Source organism: Danio rerio, chromosome 5, assembly GCF_049306965.1.
Source record: "Danio rerio strain Tuebingen ecotype United States chromosome 5, GRCz12tu, whole genome shotgun sequence".
NCBI lineage: Eukaryota > Metazoa > Chordata > Actinopteri > Cypriniformes > Danionidae > Danio > Danio rerio.
In genome coordinates this window covers 37909723-37922326 of record NC_133180.1, presented here as the reverse complement: position 1 = coordinate 37922326, position 12604 = coordinate 37909723, and positions in this window count along the sequence as shown.

Below are 12604 nucleotides of genomic sequence, written 5' to 3'. Positions count from 1 at the left end.
ATATTTATACAGTGCTCAGCATATATAAGTTAACCCTTCGAAAATTTTATCTTTGAAATTTATATTTTTATTAGGAAGCTCTACAATATTATATTTGTGCATATACATTAGATCAATCAGTACTGAAGCCAAATCTGCAGCTTATCTAACAAAATAACTGATGATAACCGTCCAAAAACTAGTACACCCAAATTTAGATGTAATAGAAAAATACTAAATACAATTTTTAAAAAAATTAATCGTGGAAATTTTGTTGGCTGCAATTTTTTTTGCAATATTTTGCTTGAATTTAATTGTATTATCTTTCAATTTCTAAAGATGTTTGGTGACTAAAATATTATTTTAATAAATATATCTGTTTAATAAATCTGTCATTTTCTTAATTCTCAACTATGCTGTACTTCATAGATTAGGGATATTTTTTGAAAAAATCGAACAGTTCATATTATCCATCCATTTGTTTATTATCTTTTCAGCTTAGTCCTTTTATTGATCCGGGGTTGCCGCAGCGGAATGAACCGCCAACTTATCCAGCACGTTTTTACGCAGCAAATGCCCTTTCAGCCACAACCCATCTCTGGGAAACATTCATACACACTCATTCACACACATACACTACGGACATTTTAGCCCAATTCACCTGTGCCACATGTCTTTGGACTGTATATATCACACATATTATAATTTTATTATTTGGTTAATATTAAATTAATTAAGATTTCCCAATACTGGGTTGCGGCTGGAAGAGCATCCACTGCATAAAACATATGCCGGAATAGTTGGCGGTTCATTCTGCTGTGGAGACCTCTGAAATAGAGACATAGCCTAATAAAAATTAATTAATGAATAAATTAATTAAGGTGATTAATTTTGCTGTTGCAACTTCTGATAAAAAGGCAATAAGCAAAGCAAAGTGCATGTTTAAAATAGTTTTATTATTTTATTTATTTTATTGTAAAATAATTTATATATATTTTATTTATGTTAAATTTTTTTAAAATAAAAACTATTTAATACATTGTAAAATATTAAATGAAATATTGAGTGTTAATATGTTAAGATGGCATAACCTGATGTGGGAAGATGGGGGAGTTCAGGTATTATCCTGTACTGTTCAGATCTGCTCGGGATGAACATGCTGTTTATTATAATGGAAGCAGGGAATCTGAAGGAGAATCCCTCTCTCGGGGTGATGGGGGCTGATGGCAAATGCTGAGCTGCAGACCAAATCTGCTGCCACTGCACTTTCTCTGGTCATTCCTCAACACATACACACACACACACACACACACGCACACACACACACGCACACACGCACACACACACACGCACACACACACACACACACACACACACACACACACACACACACACACACACACACACACACACACACATTGCTTTACATCCAGACTATAAAAGGGTCCTAATCTCAGTAACACCCTCAGTAATGTATTAACTCTGAGCAGGCACTGCAGTGCTGCACTGCGCTATACACAATCAACATTCCCTCACAAAAGAACAATAAGCTTGTAAAAATACTCTCCAGCCATGTAACCGGGGAATTGCATCTAGACTGCACAAAAGGACCCTTTGCCTGGAGTGCAGTTTTATGGCGTTTAGAAAGAATATTTTAAATTGCACGGCTTGTTTACAGCTTATGAAGCCTCTGGATTTGAACATTGTGTGCTAGCTTGTGAATGTTGAGTAGAGGAAAACTAGCTCAGCCCACACAGTCAGAGTCCATCACAGCACTGCAGAGAACCATGAACCCCACCGACAAGCCCACTGTATGATTAACACCCTCTATTCGGGATAAAAGAAATTCATATGTTGCCGTCAAACTAATTTCAACAGTCAGAAATTAGTTTGTTCAAAAGCAGCACTAACTGGGCTTTACATATTCAGTAGTGACGTGTTTATTTAGTAAACATACAGTGTCTTATGTAAACATATAGTATTGCAGAAGCTCATGTTTGTCTAAGTGAGATACTGTAAGGTGATCTGTATTTTCATTATGTAACTTCCAGCAGCTGTTATACCTGACTGCCCCATCCTCTAATTCATAGAGACGCCACCATCTTGTGCTCTCTGTCTTTGTTTGCTTCTCCCTTATTCTGCTCTCAGTATACACACACTCATAAAAAAAGATTTAAATGCAATAACCACTTTGGATTCATAAAAGAACCTTTTAGTAATGATTTCCTAAAATAACCACATTTTATTTTTTCTATCCTCAAAAAGATTTTAATAATCTAAAGAATCTTTGTCTACTACAAAGGTTTTTCATGGAATCACTGATGCCTGTAAAAACCCTTTATTTGCACTTTCTAATGACTGATTTTTTTCAATACTGAGCTAAGATCATTTTTCTTGTAGTTTGTACGAAACAATCCAAATGACAACTTTACATTTAAAATAATTTGGAAGTAAAAATCATTATATATGTGATCATATTATTTACCATTGTTTTGCAATTAATGCTATCAGATTATTCTACTAATGGTATATTTGTATGGTTTTTAAGGTTAGGGTCAGGGTTAGGTGCCAGATGAATACACTACCTGACAAAAGACAAAAGTTTTTATCCAGAATTTAGGAACAACAAACAATACCTTGACTTCTAGTTGATCATTTAGTATTAGAAGTGGCTTATATGAAAGGCAAAGCCTCTAGATGACCCTTAAATAAAATATGATCTTTATTTTTAATTAATTAGGACAGTAAGGTCTGACTTTGCTCAGACTAAAGTCTTGTCACTAAAAAGAAATAATGTACAGTATAGTAAATATAGTCATGGTGCAGTGGAAAAAGAATTAATATTGTGACAGAGCCCCATTAGCTTGGAGGACTGCATCCATTCATCTCTACAATGACTCAAATAACTTATTAATAAAGTCATCTGGAATGGCAAAGAAAGCAATCTTGCAGGAGTCCTTTAAGAGTCTTTGGATTCAACTTCAATGCCTCCTTGTTTATTCAGACATGCTCAATAATGTTCATTTCTGGTGACTGGGCTGGCCAATCCTGGAGCACCTTGACCTTCTTTGCTTTCTGGAACTTTGATGTGGAGGCTGAAGTATAAGAAGGAGTGCTATCCTGCTGAAGAATTTGCCCCCTCCTGTGGTTTGTAATGTAATGGGCAGCACAAATGTCTTGATTCCTCAGGCTGTTGATGTTGCCATCCACTCTGCAGATCCTTGCACGGCCCCATACTGAATGTAACCTCAAACAATGATTTTTCCTTCACCAAACTTGACTGATTTCTGTGCGAATCATGAGTCCATGTGGGTTCCGACAGGTCTTCTGCAGTATAAGTGATGATTGCGATGCAGTTCTGCTGTTCAGAGCAGCACAATCTGTGCAGTTAGCACAAGTCATCAGCCTTGGATGGCTGACTAAAGTTTTTCCATTCCTTTCATGTTCTGTATGGTGGCCAATTTACTGCAGTAAAAGAAATGAACTTTTCCATCAAAGGCCAATGTGTCTCTTAAACTGATTTACTCAGGAGTTTTTACCACTTATAATTCGGTCACACTTTATTTTGATGGTCCGTTTCTTGAATTTAAATTACATTGCATCTATACGACAACTAATTCTCATTATAATATAAGTTAGGTTGGGGTTAGGGTTAGTGTGAGTTGATATTTACCTGCAGTTTCTTATAGTCAGTTAAAGGTTTGTTTAGAGGCAGTATCAACAGATATTAAGCAGATAGTCTACTAATACTTAAATAGACCATCAAATTAAAGTGTTACCTATAATTCATTATAAAAAAATCAATAGTTTTCAGACTATATTGGAAATGAAGTAGGTATTATGTGCAATTAGTGCCATCTATAGTGAAAATGAGTAAATTTTCATAACACACTTGATCTCTCAGTTCTTGCACTCCCTGGGAAAATGATAATTCACATGTTGACTTCAGACTGAAGAAAAGGTCTACAATATGCATCTCGACATATTTAGGATGTGTGAGTAAACAAAATAAGAACTGAAGTAGCTCAGATCACAGGGAAAATCTGAGCTACCGCAACACATGAGATAACAACAGATGATTCCTCAGATGTCAGCAATGACTGACACATTTAGAAGTTTCTAGACTAAAAGCAGCCCTCTAGATGGCACATTTAGTGGGGTTGGCCAACTCTTGCATTTAGTGATAACAATGACAACAAGATACAGGCAGGAGTAGGACCTAATTCGAAACTTTAAAGGTGTGCTTTTGTTTGTGTGTACTTGCAATAACAACAAACTGAATAAAACAAGCCATCTCAGTGTTCATGAACTTCCTTCTGAAGCAGATTTTTATGACAAGAGTAGACATGAATTATGTATATTCCCCAGCCAGTCTGACTACTGCTGTCTGTGTTCCAAGTCACACACAAGAACCTTTTCACAACCCTGCAGTCATCACAGTCTTTCATGTAAAGAGACATATTTTTAAGCTTATTCTTGTACTTAAAATAATTTATTATTTTATATGCGACTTAACAGTAAGAAGCTAACATGTGCAGACAAACTTGAATTTAGCATATCTGTCAATCAATGTGACCTAAAGCTCAAAACACTGCATCAAATTTTTCCATCTTGTCAAAGCTCTGACAGTGTTTGTCCTTGTTTTACCCCATTCTCTGTCACTGCATATTTCAGAAAGTGCTTGAATTTTGGCTAGCACTTCTGTAAGTGCTTCTTTTCCCATGTAATATGTCAACCATGTAACTGAAGTGACTGGGATTTGAGCAAGCTGTTCTTATGAATTGCATATATTGTATAATGAACAATTGACTCAGTTAAGAGAATAATTGATTTGACAGTTGATTTAAATTGCTAGAAATCTCACGAAACTCATTTTTAATAAAGGGGTAGTTCAAGAAAATTTACTGACCATTAACTCACCATTGTTTCAAATCTATTTGAGTTTCTTACTTTAAAATTTAAAAAAGAATGTTGGCAACTAGCGGTTGATTTCTATAGAAATAAATCCTCGGGATGTTTCATTCGGAAGGGCCCATCACTATGCCCTAATCTCTTCTAAGGGTTTACCCTAAGGTAGGGGTGTCAAACTCAGCTCCTGGAGGGCCGCAGCCCTGCACAATTTGGTTTTACCCTGCTTCAATACACTTACCTGTAGGTTTCAAACAAGCCCGAAGGACTCAGTTAGTTTGATCAGGTGTGTTTAATTAGGGTTGGAACTAAACTGTGCAGAGCTGCAGCTCTCCAGGAACTGAGTTTGACACCTGTGACCCTAAGGGATTAGGGCATCAGAATTAGCCCTTCCAAACTAAATGTGTTGTTCAACACCAAATAAATACCCTGCACAAAGGATTATGGGGGCCCAAAGTGTTCATCAATGTAATTTTTTAAAATCTTTCATTTCAAAGGGCCCTTCAAAGTGAGCAGTTTTGAGCAGTTTTGATTTACAATTCAGTATGGGGGCAATGCTTTGACTCCAAAGTGCCCTTTGAAGGGCAATATAACCCATTTGTAATGCAACAACTATGTTATTATCATCAACTTTTTAGCTACCAGCATTGTTCAAAATATCTTATATTATCCTATATTGTTTTTACAGAAAAGGGTCTCAAGCAGGTTAAAGGTGAGTAAATGATGAAACAATTAACATTTTAGGTAAAAATATCTATATAAACTGCTTCTTTTTTTTTTGGAGAAGTTAAAAATCCACATTTCTGCTAACCTTTATTTACCCTTCAGTCCTGTATTAAAGCTAAAGAGTAATTAAAAATAAGCACATTATACTCTCTATAACCCCTTGATCATAAAGAAGCACTTCTGTGCACAGAGGTGACCTAATTAAGAATAATAATGAGTGACACCACTAGTGTCTACTCATCAATAAATCCCCAATCGCATCACAGCTCACAGAAGTCACAGCTCTGCACATGCATGGTCCCTTGCAGTGACCTTAGTAGTCAGTCTGTGTTAATGTTTGTTTGCTATCACACCTGCCAAAAGGGCATCCTAAAGGCCTGTCCACGTGCAGGTCATTCTGCACCACTGATAAATCAATCTAGCACTGAACAGCTAAGCCACTCTATTCACCTTTTTTCCTCCACAAGAACAGACATGGCCCTTTGTAATTTGAACACACGGAAGGAGCTGTGTGTTGCCGAATGAGCTCTGGAGAACATTTGCCTTCACTCTGTCATGTCATCAATGAGTAAAGAGCACAAGACTGATTTCTGCACAGACAAGTCTCTGCATTGATTTTGTCGGCTAGTTTTAACACTCATGCATCGTGCACCTTCTCCAGCATTCTCAATCCTCCAGTGTCTTAGTGCCGGGACACACCAAGGTGACACAAAACTACACTAAAAATAAACTGTTGTTGGCTCACAACGGGGTAGTAGTCTGTTATCTTATTACACAAAGGGAATCCGGAATGTCCGTAAACAAAGCAGGATTTAGTACCATTTTCATTCACCATGGAGGGATTAGCTTGTGTAAATATGTCTGATACTATAATAATACATTATTTAAAAATATTTGAGAAATGCAGCAAAATTTTAGGGGCTTCCTTGTGTTCCTTCTTGATGTGAATTGTTTACTAGGGTACCTCATTTCAGTTTTTGTTCATAGTCTCAATTTTGTCATGATCTGGTGTATTGCTGAATAGCCAATCAGAGCACTCTCTTCAGTCAACGCTGCATGTTGAATCAGGCCAACTTGATCTGACATTAACCCAATGAGAGGCAACGTGTAAAACACACCAAACAAGCTAGCCGGACCAACGCTGACCAACTGTCCAATGAAGCCCAATGGCTGACTGATGGCTTGGTGTGTCTCGGCCTTTACACGGCAGCTCTGCCCCTTTACTTTTGGCCAGAGAACTGGTTTCTCTAGCTGAAGCTGTTTTTTCCAAAGGTGGTTCTTCACTTCTGTCAAGCTTTTCATGTAAAAAAAAATGTTGGGTTACACAAAATTCCTTTATACATATATGAATTTTTTTTTAAACTTATATAATTTTTTTTTTATTACTCTTTATATATATATATATATATATTTTTTTTTTTTTTTTTGCTTGTTCAAACTACTTATTTAAAATAAGTTGACACAGCACAATTCTTGAGATTTAGTTAGGGCGACTTAATTATTCTTATGTTCAATCCACTTAATTAAAAAAATAAATAAATAATGAGTTAACTTAATTCAATAATGTTGTCCCAAAACAAAACGGTTGTGTGGAACCCAGAATTTGTTACAGTGTATTGTCCCAACACAAATCAATCAAGTTAACTTAATCATTCTCACAAATTTAAGTGGATAAAACAATTAAGTTGTCCAAAAAAACTTAAGAATTGTGTTGGTTCAACTCATATCAAATCATATTATGTTATACTATATATTATACAATGATAAATCAAATATTAAATTAACTCATATTAGTTTGAACAAACAGCAAATGTCTTTTTTTTTTTAATGTATAGTGAAAAAACTTGTTTTAATTCCTTACCCTTGTCGCTTCTGGATTTTTGGTTGGGGCTGGTGGAGCTGTTCTTCAGTAGATCAACCAACAATGACATTTGTATTAACTGAGCTGAATCAGTTTTAATTTTACGAGAACTACCACAGCTATCCTACATGCGTGTAAAATAGGCATGGGCCGGTATTGGATTCTGACGATCTGACAACCTTGGATAGAAGTATCACGGTTTCATTATATTGTGATTACTGCTCTAATATAAGTTCTTTTTAAATGTCTGGGTAAAAAACTAAAGTTTTTTTTCCCCGTGTGAACACAATATATTTTTTTTATTTTGAGAAACATTTAAAGTATTTTTTATCAGTAAACAAGTCAGGCTAAATAATTTAATTGAATCATTGACTTCTGCTGTCTTCATTAGTTTCAAAAACACTGATTTCTGTCCAATTTAAAACTTCATCTTTCGATATCTTTTCTGCTACTGATACTGTTGCCCAAAAAACAAAAAATAATGTAAATAATAAATCTTACACATACCATAGGAACGATATAGCCAAAAATTTTTGTGGTTTAAAAAACTTTGACTTTTCCAAACTGTGGTATACCTTAAAAACGGTTATCGTCCCATGCCTACTGTAAAATCAAAAATATTGATATACTTCATCTGTTAAGCTGCATTAGCACAATCTACATTGTAAAAGTACCACAGAAATAAAAAATACTTGACTTAATGTCAGTGCATAAGAGGCTAAACTCCCGCTTCAGAAAACACTATCAAAGCATGACCGTTCCTCCTCCACCTTTTACTTCAGACTTTTCCAGTTTCATGATGAAAATAATGTCATACCATCAGAACAAAATATATTAAGCTGGCTCTATTATCGATGAAGTGAACTTTGGACAAGCTGTTAGTCCATGCAACATGGCTAGTCTTTTGATTCTTTGTGCTAATGAGATGTTTGGTCACTGTAGAGTTTGTATGTTGTCTTTTAGAGGATTTGAATGAGTTAGTGACACTGTAATAATTTAATCCTCTCGAAATCACAAATTTGGAATGACAAGCTCATGTTAGTTAAACTGTATTTTTAGTTTCAGCACCTTCAGACCTGCAAAATCAATAAAAACTGTAAACTACGGCTGCCCAATAAATAGGGTTTGTCCGATCTTTAACTTAATTAAAACCAATAACTCAGGGGAATGTAAAAAAATTATCTTATTTTGATCAGTGTCTTTGGCAGCATTGTTGTGCAGTGGGTAGCACAATTGCCTCACAGCAAGAACTGGTTCGAGCCTCAGCTGGGTTAGTTGGCATTTTGGTTTGCATGTTCTCCCTGTGTTCGCATTGGTTTTCTCCGGGTGCTCCGGTTTTCCCCACTAGTCCAAAAACATGAGGCATAGGTGAATTGGGTAAGCTAAAATTGTCTGTAGTGTATGAGTGTATATGGGTGTTTCCCAGTGATGGGTTGCAGCAGGAAGGGCATCCACTGCATAAAAACATATGATGGATTAGTTGGCGGTTCATTCATCATTGGCTTTTTTACACAGTGCTTCAAAATATATACAAACTACTCTTTTACTGATGATGGGAGATCACAGGCACCAGGCAGTATATAAGTCTAAGCAGTGACCTTGAAATGTGGTTTGAAAATTGAAAATTGAAAATTATAGGTTTCAGATCTGATCTGCACTGTTTGTGTGTGTGTGTGTGTGTGTGTGTGTGTGTGTGTGTGTGTGTGTCCGTGTGTATGTGTTGTTGCTGCAGTTTTCGCCCCAAGATCTCTTTCTGAATGTCAGAACATCTTTACTGTCTGTATCTGTCATCTCTCTCCAACTCCCTCTCTCTCCTCTCTCTCTCCCTTTATCATTCACATGACTCATGTAAGAAACATAACGTCTGGTTCTGCTGCTCAAGTGCAGCTGGGCTGAGACTGTAACACTGTCGCTCCTGGTAAATATTTGATGCTGTTTGCCATCATATGCCAGTCTGAACAACCTTTCATCACTCTGTGGTTCTTGGTCCAAGAGAATAATCCTTTGAGGGATTTGCAATCTGAAACATGCTGTTTTTAGTCTCTGTTGTGAGTGCTATTCTTCAGAGTGAGATTCAGGAAAGCGTCTGAAGAGCAGTCACAGGGGAGAACCTGACAAGTCTAGAATAGTTAAAGCGCTGAACGTGTGGAGCTGAAGTGACGGTGTGTTTAGCGTTCGTGTGTGTCTGCATGACTGTGCGGTTTTATCTGGGAGTTGGAGCGCAGCAGATTAGCTGTGAGCACTTAGGTCTGCTTTCCTCCTCTGATGTGATTCTTTCTGATTCCCTTTTCCGCTGTTTTCTTCTTTTATCTCCCTGGCTGGCGAATCTCCTCTCCTCAGATCACTTAGAAAGAAATTCCTTTTGATCTTTAGCATTTGTTCTTTCAAAGGTATTTTGCTTCTAAATGTAGAAATGTGTGTGTGTGTGCGTGTGTGTGTGTGTGTGTGTGTGTGTGTGTGTGTGTGTGAGTGTGTGTATATATATATATATATATATATATATATATAAAATACGGTTATTGAGTTTGTTATATTGATTTTCATTTCACTGTGGTTCTTGTTGCATTGAGGTTTTCATTAATGGATTTACAGGTCAATTTCATTACAGTTAGCTGTACTTCATAATCATCATCATAAACAAATCTCGAGTTTAACAATGTTTAGGAAATATAAATTATTATAAATTTAATACTTATGTTATCGTTTAAAATATACACTCACTGGCAACTATTAGATAAAACCTGCTAGTACACGGTTGGACCCCCTTTGCCTTCAGAACTGCCTTAATCCTTCATGGCATAGATTCAACAAGGTACTGGAAATATTTCTCAGAGATCTTGGCCCATATTGACATGATAACATCACACAGTTACTGTAGATTTGTTGGCTGCTCATCCATGATGCAGATCTCATTTTACCGCATCCCAAAGGTGCTCTATTGGATTGAGCTTTGGTGACTGTGGAGGCCACTTGAGTACTGTGAACTCATTGCCATGTTCAAGAAACCAGTCCAAGATGATTTGTGCTCTATGACATGACACATCCTGTTGTAAGTAGCCATCAGAAGATGGGTACACTGTGGTCATAAAGGGATGGACATCGGGTGTGGTCTTATGCTGCTGTAGCTTATCCGCCTCAAGCTTGTATGTGTTGTGCCTTCAGAGATGCTCTTCTGCATACTTCAGTTGTAACAAGTGGTTATTTGAGCTACTGTTGCCTTTCTATCAGGTGGAACCAGTCTGGCCATTCTCCTCTGACCTCTGGCATCAACAAGGCATTTGCACCCACAGAACTGATGCTCACTGAATATTTTCTCTTTTTCAGACCATTCTCTGTAAACCAGGGGTTTCAAACTCAAACTGGTGGGGGTCTTTTTAACATTCTAGCACACAAAAAAAGTGTTAACCTGCTGTAATTGATGAACTCAGACATTCTTCCTCAGAGTATATGCGGTCAAAGCTCCTTCTTTTTGTTTCTTATTGTACACATTGAAGGAATAGCTTAAATTGCTATGAAAATACTACAATTTAATAATTGGCATAATAATAATTATTATTATCCTGTCACAATCAGTTGTTGCTTAACCAAAAGTTTAACAGATAGTGTAAGACAGCAGAAATCAGATTGGGTAACTTTGTTGACTTTACTGGCAATCGTTATTCTCAATATCAAAATAATTACAAAAATAGAGCACTTATGGACATAAATTTCAATGTTTAAATCAGCCCCAGAAATAATCTGCATGTGCGTTACTTTCAACCGCACGCTGAGAGAAACCAAAAGTAACCTGAATATATAGTACATTACTTTAAATGTCCAGTTGGTGGGGGGTCAAAACCACAAGTATGTGATAGCACAACAATGATAGTGTTTCGAAAATATGTTTTGTTGGGCCAAAGCTCGTTGTATTTTTGACGTCAGAGGGAGTAGGAGGGGAGGCCACAAATGGCCTGCGGCTGCAACTCTGTAAAACCCAGAGCTGGTTGTGCTTGAAAATACCAGTAGTTCAGCAGTTTCTGAAATACTCAGACTAGCTCGTCTGGCACCGACAACCATGCCACGTTCAAAGTGATTAAATCACCTTTCTTCCCCATTCTGATGCTCGGTTTGAACTGCAGCAGATTGTCTTGACCATGTCTACGTGCCTAAATGCATTCAGTTGCTGCCATGTGATTAGCTAATTAGAAATTTGCGTTAACAAGCAGTTGGATAGGTGTACCTAATAAAGTGGCCGGTATATTTGGAACCACTTAACAAAAGCTAACAGTGATGCATCACATGTTGCATTCATTTGCTGTGGTCCTCTACAAATGGTTGTAACCAGCATCATGACTAGTCACAGGTGCCATTGTTTTCCTATAATTCTGTTCAGTTCATTCCTCCTTTGTGTGTTAATCTGCTTTAATGCTCTCTCTCCCTCTCTGTGTTTTGTCTCCCCCCCTTTGTCTCTTTCTCTCTGCCCTTCAAATCCATGAACTGTCCCTCATAATATCATCTTCACTTAGATAACATGATTTGAGGATTAGGATAAGGATTATAATGCTATTACAGTGAAAAATTACAAGAAAGATCGATCAAATTCCACAATTCTATCACACATTTGTATTATTATTATTATCCTTTATACATCCCTCCTGTTTTGGTTTCCAAATTGCCCCTCAAATGAATATAAAAGGACACAAAAATATATGTATTTCTGTTCTGAATCTCTTTGCAGCAACAACTGATATGATCTTATCTAATATGCTTCAAATATACATGTACATGGCAATGGTGATTGGTTGCTGTTGACTCAACAGCCAATGAGCTTGACCCCCAACATACAAATACTTCACTGTCTTTTGTGCAACAATCTGCAGTGCATTTTTAGATACCATCCTCAATCCCAGCTCCACCTCTGTATAGATCTGCTATGGAGGTTTTATGTTTTTTGCAGCAGTGTGTTATATTCTCAGACTGGATGTTTACTGGCTGTAGCAAGTCTTTTTTTGCTTGATCTGCACAAATAATCAAAGAAGCAGCAGCTGTGTAGCAGATCTTTCTCACCACTACCAAACACGTACATTTACATATTCAAAACCAAATTAATCTTTTAAGAGTTGTTATAATAGAAATATATATTTTTTTAAA